Raw genomic sequence first — 15,695 nt, forward strand, 5'->3', positions numbered from 1 at the left:
GGACGCACCTTCCCAGAGGTGTAGACCAAGCAGTAACTTTTACAGCCTTTGTCCAGTGCATTTCCCAGGGATACTCTCTGGCACATGCGGGGCTTAATTAACCGTGCTGTCTCCAGAAGTAAATCCATCTATAGTGTGATTGTGGGAGAAATTAACACTGGCCTAGCTGGAGGAGAACCATCAGCAACATGATTTCCATTTATTTCCAGTATTTGGTCCTAGCCCTATATTATGTTCTGCTCTCAGAAACTTCCTGCATGTATGCAGACATTGCCAATTGCATTCAAACACTGGTGTTTTACCAGTATAAACCATCCTCCCAGGACCTTATGTAATTCTCTTGCTTCTTGTTGTACACAAGTAGTATTTGTTAAGCCATCAAATAATGATCTTTACCTCAAAGATATTTAAATAGTGAATTCATATTAAATCACAATTTGATTTAAATTGATATTGGGACATCACTTTCCACCCCTTGCACCCTCCCAGAAGAGGAGACAAAGTGTGAGTGTTGCAAAACCTATTTAATGGATGAACACTTTAGAAGCATTTAATTTCAGTTTGGGGTTTCAGTAAAATTGTAGTTATGTTCCTAATGAAATGTCCCAAAGACTGATACAGAGCATCAGCTCTTCACCTTGTTAAGCAAACGGAGGAGGTTTTTTTGTTCATTTTGCAAGTTAGTGTAAGGTAAAGAGGAGGGGCAGAGGCATGAATAAATGCAACATGAAGAAATGTGAAATGAGCTTTTATTTTTTTTCATGTCAGAACTCCAGCACTAAGACACTTTGAAGGTTCTCACCAGTCTTCTAGTAATTTGAGTCATTTATCATCAGTACAATCTGTACTCTTTGAAAGCATTTTGGTTTTTAGAGTTTCTGTAAAAGCTGTTCTCGAGCAAGCACAGATTTATGAATGACCGCCTGGAAATTGAGAGCTCTCCTGTGACTCAGCAGAGGCCATGGCCTTCGCTCTGGAAGGGGCCATTGCCAAGTGAGAGCTGATTTTTGACCCTTCCAGTTACACTGCCATTAAATGGCATTTAGAGTGAAAGGGGAATTTGAACGCAGGGTTGTCAGTTTTCAAACCACAGGCTTCAGAGAACAGAAAATAATTGTCAGCCTATGCCATGCATTGGGAAATCCTAACTATGACGACTGAGAGGTTCTGGCCTCAGACTGACCTTTTATGTGTGTGTACCTGCCTGATTTAGTGAGCTGAGGTGCAGGTAAGATGTAGGCTGTTTACAATTTTGACTTTTCTTTTTTTTTTTTTTTTGGCCCCCAACCCGTAGGCTGAAACATATCTGAACCCGTGTTAATGGAGTAAACTGGGGGTGCAGCTTCAGCACAGGTAACCCCACTTTTCTCTGCCTTAATGTGAGATACATCAGCCAAAACCCAGGTGCTTTGCTTCATATTTTTGGATCTTCAGAGAAGTCATGGCAAATTTAAAATGTCATTCAGAAGGGAAGGAAACTTGATGAGATTCAAGCCAGAAGGTTACCTGTTTCTGCCTCAACTCCCCTCTCTGAAGTGTACTGAGGAGGGTTAGTCACACTGACAAGCTGACAAGAGGAGCTGTGAACAGTAAACTCAGAGTTTGAGTTTTGTACATCTTGCTGCAGCTGCTTTCCTGTAGCTACCTTGTTTCTCCATCCATTATTCCAGCTCTCAAACTGTTTGTTCATGTGGTGTATGTGCCATGTTTAGAGCTGAGAGAGGCCATTTCTGAATGGGTGGATGGCAGTGAATTTTGCTGTTCCTCTCCAACAGCCAAAGAAATGTCATATGATGGGTGACAGAGCTAACTGAAGACTGGTCCTATTCACCTCCTGTTCTCAGAAAAGTTTTCGCCCTGCCTCCTTCCTATGTCTCCTCTTTTACCAGTTTGGTTCGTATGACTTTACTGTCTGTCCCAGTTTCTGCCAGTGATACGCACAGAGCAGGTGATCAGCACATCAGCCCTGGTTGTTTCAATCTATGTTGCACTGCAGCGAACATTTAAGAACTGAACAACTAAGGACTTTATTTCTGCACACCCCTTGCTATGCTGTCCCCATTTTCTCCCTCCCCCACCCCACTGCACCAAGAGGCTTGGTTTGGGAGGGAAAGAAGGAGCCACTGAGGCAAGAGTGGTTGATAGGAAAGCTGAGGTGTTATGGCTCACTTGGTGGGTCTGAACCAGGCTGGGTTATGTTGGGTTGGGTGAGAGGACATCTGTTTTTTCTCCCTGCTGTTTCTCTCTCTGCTTTGCCCTGGAGGTCTGAGCACTGTATGGCCATTTTTTCACCCATAGTATGAATTAACAGTGCTTCCACCTCTGCAAAAGCATGCTGAGGCCACCAGAGAAAAGGGCAGTGCCCAAGATAAGTATTTATTCTAACAGCAAGACACCTATCTTGGAGATACTCAAAACAAAGAGGCAAGACAGAGCAGAGGAATGTAAACACACTGACTTTGAAGGCTAAGGCCATCTTGTTCAGTCTAGATCAAACACCAGCTTCTAGGCATGGGCATGAGCCCAGGAGCACACAAAGTGCGTTGCACAGTTCAGTGAGCACACTGGCGTCCCTGGGCTGCACCAGGCAGACACTAATGGCAAAGGAGAAATTAAACACCGGCATGCAGTGACAGAGTTATGTTTCCTTAGAAATCATTAAACCCAAAGGCAAGTTGTTTTATAAAGGAAACACCCTGTGTAAAGTGCAAGAGATGAGAAATGACAGCAAATTGGCTCCCAACCACACTATGAGCTTGGAAAAGCAGCAAATGTAGACTTGTGCAATTTTGTAGCATGTAATTTGTTTTTACATTATGTACAACTTGAGGTAAAATGCATTGAGACCCTGTCCCACAGCTCATGTTAGACAGGCAGCATGGCAGTGTAAAGGAGGTTACTAGTACTCTCTCCATGATGTAGAGATGTCTCCTCTCAGGGGCAGGCAGTGTATGTGTGTGAGAATGAAGTGCACTGAGACCTGTTTTCACCACTGGCCACATCAGCTCAAAGCCCAACAACTTCTCCAGGGCCCCAGCCAACCCAGGCACTGGAGCTGTGAAAAGCACACACACTGAAGTTCCACTATAAAGATGCTATTATTTCCTCTATTTCTAGTCTGATAAGGAAGAATGCTTCAAAACAACCTGGGTCTTCCACTCTCCTCTACTCCCAAGATGGCAACAAGATGAGAAGCTGTGCAGGCTGCTGTCCCCCACTCTGTGATGCTGTCATAGCAGGAGATAAATTTAAATTTTCTAGAGCACGTGGAATAAAAATCTTTTCCTCCTTGTAACTTACAGAGACTAAATGGATTCTTTGAGTCTTTGTTGTTGTTGTTTTTATTTGTGGATGGGAGAAAACCACAAGAAAGACGAGCATTAAAGTTTCTCTGGATGCCCCTTCTGTGTGCACGTATGTCCAGACTTGCAAACTGAGAATACACTGGCTGCCCTCTGCACAAAATGTCTGCCACCCATCTGAGCTCATGTGCTGCAGTTTGTAGAGCTGTACTCTGAATATCCACTCCCAAAGCAGCCCCTTACATTCCATGCTAAAGGTCTTTACATTCTACGTTCTAATGTTCTCTGAAATTTTTTCACTTTTTTTGTTCTTGCACTTTAAAAAAAAAACTAATGTAAAAAACATTTTTTGAAGCCTGATGTCAGTTGTGGTTGATGGGCTTTGTTTATTCATGCCAGTTAACAGGGTAAGTGGAGGTCTACTGTACTTTTGCAAGCAATCTTAATCCCTTCAACTGAATAGCAAGAAGAAAAAGATGGGTTGACAGAGGCAGTTAGCAGAGATCATACTTACACATGTTTGTTTTCAGTAATTAGTCACAGTGTTAATAGAAACATCCACTTTAAGCAAAGACGGCTGATTTGCACAAACAGAGGGCCATATGCTCTGGTGGGTGTGGAAGGGGGTTGATAAAGCTAAAAACTTTTCAGGAATTTTCATATGTGAAAACTTGCTATTGTATTTATTCGTTTATTTATCCAGCTTAATTATTTTTATGCCAGTTAGGTTTTGCAATATTTTCCACTTGAAAATGTCAGAATAAAAATACAGGTCTCCATGTTCACCTTCTCTGGCTCTGTCGCTCTCTCACACACATGCAGACACACACAAGCACAGAACAAGGGTTTTTAAGTGGCTGTCTATTGCTCAGGGCTTACATATGGATAGCATATGAAAATGAACTAGGCTGTAGGTGTTTTAACAATGTGATTTAGAGTATGCTGCCTTTTCTACTTTTCCAATAGTGCCAGACGGGTTTTGCTGCCAGACTATGAAAGCAACTGCTGCCTTGTACAAAGATTTATTATTTTTTGGTGATATGATAGACTAGTTCCAAAGGGGGAGATATGCTGAGTTGTTAACATACCCCTTTGATTCCAGCCTATTCTGTTCCTGTCAAGTGTAGTGGGGAAACTTCCTATATGTTATAAAACGGTATTCTGTTGCATCTACCTCTAGCCCTGGAATTTTTTTTTCTAAATAATAAAGGTAATTTTTTAAACTTCAAGCAGAAGCTTTTTTTCTTGGATCAAATCATAACTTTGCCTTCATAAGGAGCTTGTGATCAGTATAGGTTTTCAAGAGAAAGGATACTGTTAAAGTTTGTGGTTTTCCTTCACTATTGTGTTTTTAAGCATGTTTATAATTTACTCAGCATGGTGCTTTTGACTTGCTTGTGTGAAACATTAGATATCTTGCAATTCATCCTCTTTCAATGGGTTCAAATTCTCCAGGCAGCAACTGGGACACTGGAATCACAAGTTCCAGCTACAGGATGCATCCCTGATTACCTGTGGGGAAGTGCTGAAAGGGATGAGCAACTTCCTTCTCTGCTGGTCCTCTGAAGATGGTTTTCTGCCAACCACCTCTCATGGGACCTGAACACTTTGGGAGGATTTGTTCATTTCTAAATCACGACAGTCAAGTTGCAAAGCAATTTACCACCAAATCTATTGCCTGATGCAAAATATTACTATTATCAATTTTCTTTACATGAATACTTAAGAGGAGAGAAACAAGTACATATCCATTTGAAAATCTTTTACAGTGACAGAAATAAATTCACCATTTGTGTAACTGAAAAATCCAGGCCCACAACATCCAGGCACACGCACAGACACTTGACCTATGACAGAAATAGTCCTGGCATGTTGCACACCTAAAGCTTTTTAGATTGCCTTTCAGTGGCCTCTTTGGTCATCCACATTTTTGCACTGTGTTTTGTACCACAAGCTGTGTATTGCCTCTCAATCAATGAACGAACCACGTAGACTGCTCTGAACACAGAGGTCAAATTCATGGTAAAGAAGTAAGTAAGGACTAAGGAAGGCAACCATTGTCAATGCCCATGTATTTCAGTGTGAGAAAAAAAACTGATGTCAAAGAGTAACTGGGAAGAAAATGATGACTGAACTTACGCAATGCTTTAAGTTGCATGTTGGGAAAACTTTTTCCTGGGAAGGACTTTGGAGCCCCAGTAAAGACTAGCTGGGAGGTTGTGAAATTCCTGTGAGGAGAGGTTGTTAGGGTCAGGTCACACAAACACCTGCCTGCCTTCCTGACTACATACAGATGCTGCCTTGGAACTAGGATGGATGGCCTGAGTCCCAAGGTCCTCAGGGCACCTGCTTTCCTGGTTGCTGTAGTAAACCGGAGCATCATCCTGCATTGTCCTTCTTATTTTTTCCATAGAGGCAATGCCATTTTCAAGAGTTTCTGCTGGACAAAGATTTTAATTTGTAGCCATGGCAGATTAGAGACCTTTTGCTGACTCCTTCTTCAGCTGTTTCTATGGGGGTGTTGCCACAGCTGGCTGCTGCTGGCTCAAGCTTGTGTGGCATTTTTATGTCCCTTCATTCCTTTTAGCATCACAGCTAAGGGCTTTGGCCATACACCACTGATAAATAAAGGTGGATAGTGGACGAGCTAGGTTGGTTATGACAGAGCTGTTGCTTTGCAGGAAATCAGCAGTCAGTGGTGCTCAAGTACATCTTCGTCTTCAATAATCTGGCAGGCTTTTCTAATGGGTGGCTCGGCACTTTGCACCTGGTGGTATGCATCTGGCACGGAGGAGGAGAAGTGCTGTCATCAGAGGTGAGGGCAGTAGATAGGGTGGCAGGCTTCGGTCAGAAACTCTGGAGTCAAAGCTGGACTGTTATTGGCTCCCTTCCCATCCCAGGGTAACAGCCTTCCAACAGTTTGACTTGGAGTCACTGTGGTAATTCATGTTTAAAATGATCATTCTTGGCACACGCACTGAAGATTAAAAGAAAACAGGAAAAATTATTCTCAGAACGACAGATTTACATACCAGGTGGAAAAAAACCCACATAAAAATCTGATTTGAAGAACACAATTATAATATTTTACCCTCATTTCACTAACCATTTTATTGACTGAAAAAGGAGCTACCTCAAGACTACAGATCTGAAGTGCTAACAAATTAAAACCATCCCCGAAGGAGAGAGACCACTAATCTAAAGCATGCTTCCCAAAAGAATTTCTGAAGTTCTATAAATGCCATATGCTGAATAGACAGTGTTTCTTTTAAGGTACTAGTAATTTTTTTTTCTTGAATCACTGACCAAATGCAGTCAAAAAGGGAAGGCAAGAAGACAAAGGACACCACATAAGAAAAATAAGAATGCTATACCAGCACGAAATACCAGCCAACATGCATATGGGAACACTTATTTTATCATCTAAATATGTTTTTTTTATACAGTGGATGTCCAAAAGTGATTGCATTTGCACTGATTCACTTAATGTAAGAAGTAAAGTTGGCCCAATATCTATATTCCATAAACAGAGGTAATAAATTAAAGAAGCTGAGGCTTTTGCTGCCAAGGCACATTTAAAATGTGAGCCAGAAAGAGAGCACAGCTAAGAAGTTTTGGAGGAAAACAGAAAGAAAAAGCTGTTGTTTTGTAGATGTAACTACTCTTTGAAATGCAGGAAAAGGACACTAGTGAAGACTCTGCATGACTCTGGAGGCCTCAACAGTGACAGGTCCAGGAGGTGCCTTTCTCCTGATGGGGACACCTGTCCCCCAACTCCCGCTGACTTGTACCTGCAGCTCTGCCAGACTCAGGAGATGAAGTTGCACACTATTGTGGAATGCCTACAGGGTCATGTCTTGTGCTATCTTAAAATTACACTTCACACTGTAATGAAACACATGAAACACATAAATATAAACTGACAATACATATTTGCTTTAATATAAGACAGAGAATATATAGTATGCTCTCAGTGCCTCAGTTTTCACCTTCATTGCAGTGCTGGGAGCAGCCAGCAAGTCCCAGGGAACAGTAAGGGAGAAAAGCACCTTCTCTTTCAGCAGAATCCTCTACATGAACTAGACTTGTGATAATTTTGTATCATGTTAGACCTCTGGGAAAGCCCTCATGAGAATTCTCAGAGCCACACAGAAATGGAGATGTGAAAACATCAGGTATATCTTGCCATTTGCAGAAATGCCACTTGCAGCTCTCCTCTCTCTATGAACAGCTAAACCAATGTTACTGTGTGCTGAAACCCCAAGAGGTCACTCAGAGTATATTTCAGATGTGTGTAATACCCTGTACAGCCTCAGGTGAGTTGTCAGATGGACTACCTCTGCTTTCACTGACCTGTCTTCATTTTGGCCGTGGGTGCTGTGCAAGGAAACAGGATTTCTTTCTAGCAGTTGACTTTCAGTTTTCAGGTATTTGAGACAAAATGTCACTGGCCAGTTATTTTTGGAAGAGTCTTTTGATTTGACAAGAAGAACAAAAAATTATTCAGAGGAATGGGTCCTTGCTTGTCTAAAGCACTGCCCAGGAGTGCAGCTTGCTCAAGTGCGTGTCTGATGGAGCCATCCCTACACCTGTTGACCTGTTCCACAATATTTTGGTAATGCTTTGCTACTCAGCAGTGGCTGAATCACAGAACTGTGGAATGGTTAAGGTTGGAAGAGACCACAGTGGGTCATCTGGTCCAACCTCTCTGTTCAAGGAGGGTTGTCCTAAAGCACATGATCCAGGAGTGCATTCAGACAGTTCTTGAATATCTCCAATGAGGGAGACTCCATAGCCTCTCTGCACAATCTGTTCCAGTGCTTGGTCACGTGCACAGTAAAGAAGTTCTTCCTCATATTTAAGTGGAACTTTCTGTGCATCAGTTTCTGCCCATTGTCTCTTATTCTATTGCTTGGCCACTAAAAAGAGCCTGGTTCCATCCTCTTGACACCCTCCCGTAAGCTACTTGCATACATTGATAAGGTCTCCTCTCATCTACCTCCTTTAGAGGCTACAAAACCTCTTGAGGCTGAAGACGGTGAACAAGTTCCTGCACTGGTGTTGCGATGATGTCATGTGGATATGTTTTAGATGAGCTTGTGAGTAAGCGTGATGAGATGCTGCCATCCATTGTGCCATGCTGAAGTGAGAAAGTAGCTCCCAACTATGGCAGAATGGAGGAAGCAGGTTCCATGGAACTGCTGTTAGGAGGCATGGACACTGCTCATGCCATGAAACCAAGGTACAGACCTCACTGCGGAATCAAATCATTATTGGATGACATCCACTTGGAAACTCTTCCTTGGTAGAAAGCAGAGGTTTTCACTCAGCAGACTACTCAGGAAGGCTTTCATCCCACTTTTTTCACCCTCCTTGTACTAAGCACTAGCCCCCAGCTTGCTTCTCCTGATGTAAGCCATGTGGGCTGGAGGGCTGCACTGCAGTAAAGACTATCTGGGAAGCATGTCTCTGTACATTGTAAGTATTTGTCACTCTTCAGGACATAAACTTCCCAAGGAGTCTTTTTTTCCTGTTAACATAGAAACTGAAAATCCCAGGAACTCCTCACTAAAATCATGATGTTCACTTATTTCCTGTGTAACATGGATTGACATGTACATATGCTGCTGACATGTTAGAAAAGCAGTTATCTGCTCTCAGACTTGCTATAGCCCACTCATAGGACACAGATCCAGACTAAGTGGAAAAAAAAGGTGTTACTGTGAAAGAATCCACGATATGTTTCTCAAAAGCAAGTAAATTCCTTCATTCCAAGATTAAGAAAAAAATCCCCTGTAAATAACTTAGAGTGATTATGAGGAGATATCTAAATTGAGTACACTGAAGGAAGCTCTAGCATCAAAAACTATGCTGTCCCTCAAGAGGAGAGGACTTTGTGAGTGACAGACAAAAGACATAATAAAACTCAATCAGGTTTACACACATCTCTTATACACGCCTCTAAGTATAAGTTATCTCATTCTTCTCAGTTCACACTGGGATACCAGCAAATTCTGAAACAAGCTGTGAGAAAAATCTCGGCTCGAAGAAATTTTAGAGAGACGAGTTGAAGGAGCAAAGCAAAGAAGGGTTTATTGGCCAAACTGCGCGCACAGGGTGCCTCGCCACAGTGAAGTCACTGGGGAGCACACGGGGGAGGGGGAGGTCACCCCCATTTATTTTCTTCACGCCACGTCCCCTTCCCTCCCCTCCAGGAGTCCATCCCTCCGTAATCCATGTATGGTCCCGTGCACGCTGATTCGAGTTTACTCCATCACTTTACTTCTTCACTGCCTTCTTTGGGCAATTTCTTGCTGCGTCATCAACGCTGATTTGCCCATCCAGTCGCCCTATCAGGCCCTACTACTGTCCGCAGGCCCTGACAACAGCCCCCCTTGCTGAGGCTGCTGCCTCACAGACTGCCCGCCAAATTCGCCTGTCTAACCTGCATGTGGAGAAATCCCCCCCTTAAAGGGCCACTCCGCTTTTCCAAAAAGCAATTAACACAGAACCTTTTAATTCAACTGTTCAAATCAACCAAAATCCCTTCCTTCCACATCTCCCACAACGAACCCTCTCTTTTTAGTTCTCACAAAACACATAGGATTGTATGCACATAACGACATCTCAGTTTCATTTTCTCTTTCATCTCCATATGCCATCTATGAGTCTTTTTCCCCATTTGATCTGAAGTCACAAATATTTAAAAATATTAAGCACTTACTGCAAACAATTGGCCAAACCAAATTTCTGGCCATCCCCATTAAAAAATTTTAAAAATTCAGAACTTTTTAAAGAGTATAAATGAGTTTGCTTTTGAAACAGGGGTCATCTGAAAATCACAATCCATGTTGTTCTGAAAAGATGCCATGTGAGCAGTTGCTTGCTGTTGCAGTTTTCTTACTGTTGCTGTTGCTTAAAGCCATTGTTCAAATGAGACTCAACAAAACTGACTTTTTCCTACAGATAGATTCAATGTTTGGTGATCCCCTATTCATTGACGAAAAAAACCCACAAATGTTTTGCTGGACAATTCACTATAACTCTGTCTTAGGTAATGCCATTACCTTATATATTATAACAAGTAATATCTTTATTGCCCTATGGGTGCAAGGACAAACCTGCAAATATCACCCCAGAGGAAGAGAGAGAGAAAATTTCCTACTGTTGCTCTTGGGCAAGGGAGGGAGCAGAGACATAAAATCTGGTCTGACAGTTGACTTTCTTTTCCACAGATTTAACAGCAAAATCTAAGAAGAAAAGTACTTGCTTGCTGTTCTGGGAAAGAAAGCCATGCTTTTGAGCAGTACCTAAGCTATGAAATAAGTTGTTCCTGTTGTTCACAATTTGCTGATGAGAAGGTAGCCAGTACCACTGGTAATATCCAGAGGAGAAAGGGGAGAGGGCTCAGGTAGGCACTGGACAAGGGGATGGAGGATGTGGTCAATCCATGCAAATAGGCTGCTCTTACAGAAAATTCTCATATTAACCATGTGTCTGAATAGTCTACCAAATCACAAGGATTTCCTACTTGTTTAGTAGGGTGGTTTTGACCAGCATCATTAGAATTTGCCTTGAGCTCATACAGGGGATGTTTAAGAAAATCATCTTCAGAACATATGGTTTGAAAATCTCCTAACGTGGCTGATGTTTTCCACAGAGTTTCCTGACAGTATTTTGAGAAACACAAAGTTACACAGACTTTCTGTGATAGAAGCAGGACAATGATTTCAGCTGCATAGGGTGTCATATATTCTTTATTCTGGCAAGCGTAGCTATACATTTGAATGTATAAAGAAAAAGGGACATGAAGCTCCTTAAAACTGGGATTAAACTGCACAGATGAAGAAAATAATAAAATCAGGGGGTAAAAGGGATACGTGTATTTGTATACTTCAACTAACTAGTACTGTATTGTAGGAAAATGCTGAAAAGAATCCCAAGAAGGACAGCGCTGGAGAAACACCTTGAATGACTAAGAGACTTGCTGTTAAAGTTTTAAAGTGTAGTTTTACTCATAATTGGGTCATTTTTTTGTTGCTGGCCCCTGCCTGGTTCTGTTACCTCGTCTGTGCTGTGCTGATGACCACCACACCCTGTTCATTGTATCCCTCGGGCTTCTTTGTTCTCTTGATGAGTCAGCCATTAGGCTGGTTTGCCTCCTCCAGGGCCAGGTGGTGCCCACCCACACTCAGGAGCCCCGGGGTTCCTAAGATTCCCAGGCCCCCCTCCCCTCTCTGCCCTGCTATTCCACGGTGGGAAGCCCCGTAAGACCCCTATGCCTCGCGGCTCCAGCCGGCCCTGCGCTTGTCCCAGTTCCATTGGTTAATGGACCTTAGACCCTTCCCCTTCCTAAGTTTTCACCCAATACAGTCCCAGATCTGGTATCTTCCCCCTGAAGTCTTATAAAACCCTGGGGATTTTCCCAATAAAATTTTTCTTGCCTGGACTCCTGGACTCCTGGTCTTGTCTCCCTTCTCTGCACTCCCTCAGACAAGGGGAAAACAGAGACCCTTCCCTTCCTTCCAACGCTGCTCACTAGATAGATAGAATTGGACATAACTTCAGTTATATATTGGCTGATCAAACTTCTAACAAACTCTTCCCCTGGACAACTTTTGCTACTGGAAGCATTTTGTGCTATTACACTGAATTCAGCAACAGATTTCTTCTAATTGCACCAAAAAGACCTTACTGCAAATGAAAGTCTTTCTTTATTGGGGAATCAGTGTAACCTGGTAGTGATCTTTGAGGGCAGACCAGTAAAATAAGAAAAAAAATATTATTCCCACTCATGTTTTTATTTTTGTTTGTCTGTTTCAGCTACTGAAAATTGAGGAAACAGTGTGAAGACTTTTGGTTATTTGTGTATATTAAAAGATCAAATCCTGGCTTCCATTGTGATACACTCAACAGTACAATAATATCTCTGTTATGTTCAACAAACTAAAGCTATTACCATTTACTCCAGAATGAGGACAGATTCTGCCTACAAAGAATGCAATTCTTCTGCCCTGAGGCTTAATTTGTCCTTTTTATAAAGTGACCTAAATTGATGCCACCAGGAGAAAAGCAGGTTTTGAGTAAGGCACAGACACCATTTTCTGTGTGACTGCCTCTTGTCTTTATAATGCATAGCTGCACGTGTGGGATGACAGCATGACTGGCAGCTTTGCTGTCACTAAGTCTGAAAACACTCTGCGTTTTGAAACTTTCTTCTTCCAAATGCTCTATATTTCCTAAAAGGAGTTTGCTTATCAAAAAATCGGTGTGCCTTATAGGGGACTGGAGCAGAGCTAGTGTTCGGCATTTTGGGAGAACTGACTCAGCAGTTGCGTGTAGCAACTTCAGTAGGCAAACCAAGAAAATCTGGTATTTTTACAGAATCACAGAATAAATCATTTAGGTTTGAAAAGACCTCCAAGATCATCAAGTTCAACCTTTGACCATGACCCTGTCAACTAAACCATAGCACTTAGTGCTATGTCTAGTTGTTTCTTGAACACTTCCAGGAACAGTGACAGTACCAACTCCCTGGGGTCTGTTCCAAGGCTTAACAACCCTTTCTGTGAAGAAATTCTTCCTGATGTTCTACCTGAACCTACTCTAGTGCAGGTTGAGGACATGTCCTCTTGTCCTGTCACCTGCCTGGGAAAAGAGACCAACCCCCACTTGCCTACAACCTCTTTTCAGTTAGCTGAAGAGACCGAGAGTTGAAGGCCTTCCCTGAGCCCTCTTGCCTGTAGAGTAAACAACCTCAGCTCTCTAAGCTGCTCCCCATATGACTCATATGATTTTACTGGAGTTTGCATTCAATTGCTTGTTATTTGACTTGTCTAATATGCAAGGTTGGAGAACAACACTTGAAACACCAGTCAAGAAATAGACTATTTCAGGAGATGCAGACTCAGGAATTAAAAGAAGCACACAATCACAGTCATGTAATGGTTGAGGTTGGCCTGAAGGTTGTCAGGTCCAAGCCCCCTGCTCAAGCAGGTCCACCTGGAGCTAGTTTCCCAGGACTATGTTCAAACCTACTAGCTCATCTATTAAACAAATTAAAACTCTATTGGAGGAGTCATATGCCACTGACCTCCAAGCCAGTTCAAAGCCAACCAAGAACAGCCATTTCTTCTTGCATATAAAGATGATTTATCACAGCCTCTCTCAACCAAAGAGTTTGCCTGAGGAGTTAGATGGCTCATTATTTTGGAGTTTTGTATTCTGAGGACACCAGGAACTTCAGAAATGCCAAGTTTTTCCTTTGGTATGCTGACCACTGGCAATGCTTGTTCTAAGCGGAGGCTATGAGAGGTAAGATGAATGAGGAATATAGCATGATGATTTCAAAGTTAGCAAAAGAACTGACTGAGTGCAAACTGTGTCAGCTGACATGAAAGGAGGACAGACACATAGTGGAAAAATAAAATCCTAGGAGAGGTGATCTGTGTGACAACATCTTGGAGGGGGAGGTCACTGTCAGTCACGTGTTCTTTCCCCTGGGTTATAGCCTTCAAAGAGGCCCCGACTCTGCAAAGATATCTGACTTATGCTTCCTTCATATATATGTGAACATCGCTCCTCACTTTATATGCAAGTTTGGACATTGAAGTCCTTCTCGCTGCTGTCGAAATGCAAGACAAACCTGGTGCTGAGGTTTCTGGGGAAGAGATGAGAACTGGCATGCTTAATCCATATCACAGAAGAGGATTACTGATGGAGACAGGTTTCTGAACCTGTCCACTTGTACTCCATGGAGTACGAGACAGGTTTCTGTACTCTGTCCACCTTGACAGAGTACTTTCAACTCAGCTAAAAATATCACATTAAGGTAAATGGTTTGCTTAACAGCTCTCTTTTCTGTAAGGTCAGATATCTTCGAAGAACTTTAAAAGCTGATTATTTCTGAGAATGTTTTCACTGTTTGGTATGTCTCATAAGGATACTGTAAAGTCTAGTAAACAGACTTTGGGATCATACAAGTCACAGGGTCAATATTAGAATTCTTTACCTCTTCCCTACTCCTCCACTTTGTGTTTTGTTTGACAGATTCTCTTGGTAGTATTTTCCCAGGTCTGGGGAAGCAAGCAGGGTACAGATCTGACTCTGAAAGTGATTCAGGCTGTGCTCAGATACTCCCAGGTAACCACTGCCTTTTCTGAGTGGCATCTCAGAGCACTGGCCTTGGGTGGGTTAGGGAGAGAAGGCAGGTCTGTGTCTTGATTCTCCAATTCTCCCTTGTCAGTGGAAAATCAGATATTTCTGTCTTTCAGGGGAACTCTGACTGCCTCATCTCCCTATGTGGAGTATAGCAGCACACTGAGCTGTAGCTCTGCTCCTTCATGTAGTTTTAGGTTCTAGCTGTTCTCCTCTCTTGTGCCACTGCATTTAGAATCTGGGGTTGTCCTGAAGAGTGCCTATATTTAAACTTCTGAAAACACCAAGACACAAAGTGACATTTGTTAGAGGAACTAGAAGTGAAATATTACTTCTATTTCAGGTAAGCTAGGAATTATCCACAAGGATGCAGCTCAATACAGAGGGATGCAAAGAAACTAGGATAGCAATCAAACAGCATGTCAAATGGTTTGAACCAAAAATACATAGTATTGTCAGAGAAGTGGGCTCCTGAATGATTAGAACCAGAGAAAAACAGGTCTGGAAGGGACTTCAGAAGGTCATGTAGTCATTTCCCTGGCCCCCAGCCAGTTCAGTTATATGTATGTTGTTTCTGACAGATGTTAGCCTAAATTGTAGAGGCCGCCAGTGATGGAGACTCCATGACTTCCCCAGGCAATCTATTCTAGTGCTTCCCTAATTGTAGCATTAGTAAGTTTTCCCTAATGCCTCAGAAAATTTTTATACACTTCCTTTGCAGCAGCTGAACTCCACTGCTTCTTGACCTATCCCCTGTAGATGCAGAGGGCAGGTTATGCCTTTCCTCTTCACAGCAGCCTTTATGTACTAAAAGGCTGTTACAATACCCTCCCCCGTCTGTTTTTCTTGAGACCACACCAAGCTAATTCCTTCACTGTTTCCTCCAAGGTCATGCTTTTTTAGACCTCTCATTGCTTTTCTTTGGACATTCCCAAATTTGTCCACATACATTCCAAATTGCTGAGGAAAACATAAATAGTATTTCTCCAGGTATCTCTCTTCAACTCTACTTTTTTATATACCCAAAAAAATGTTTCCCTTTTTCATGACACAGCTTTGTTTAATTTTGTTCTCACCAACCTCAGATTTGTGATCAATCCTGTCAAAGTGCAGCACCTTGCATTTTCACTGTGGAAATTCATCTTGTATGTTTTCCAGGCCATTTCACTTGTTCCCAAGGGCACTTTGAATTCTAATGCACTCCTGCAATGTACTTGCAGCTCCTCACAGCAAGAT

Source organism: Pithys albifrons, chromosome 4 (genome assembly GCF_047495875.1).
Source record: "Pithys albifrons albifrons isolate INPA30051 chromosome 4, PitAlb_v1, whole genome shotgun sequence".
Lineage (NCBI taxonomy): Eukaryota > Metazoa > Chordata > Aves > Passeriformes > Thamnophilidae > Pithys > Pithys albifrons.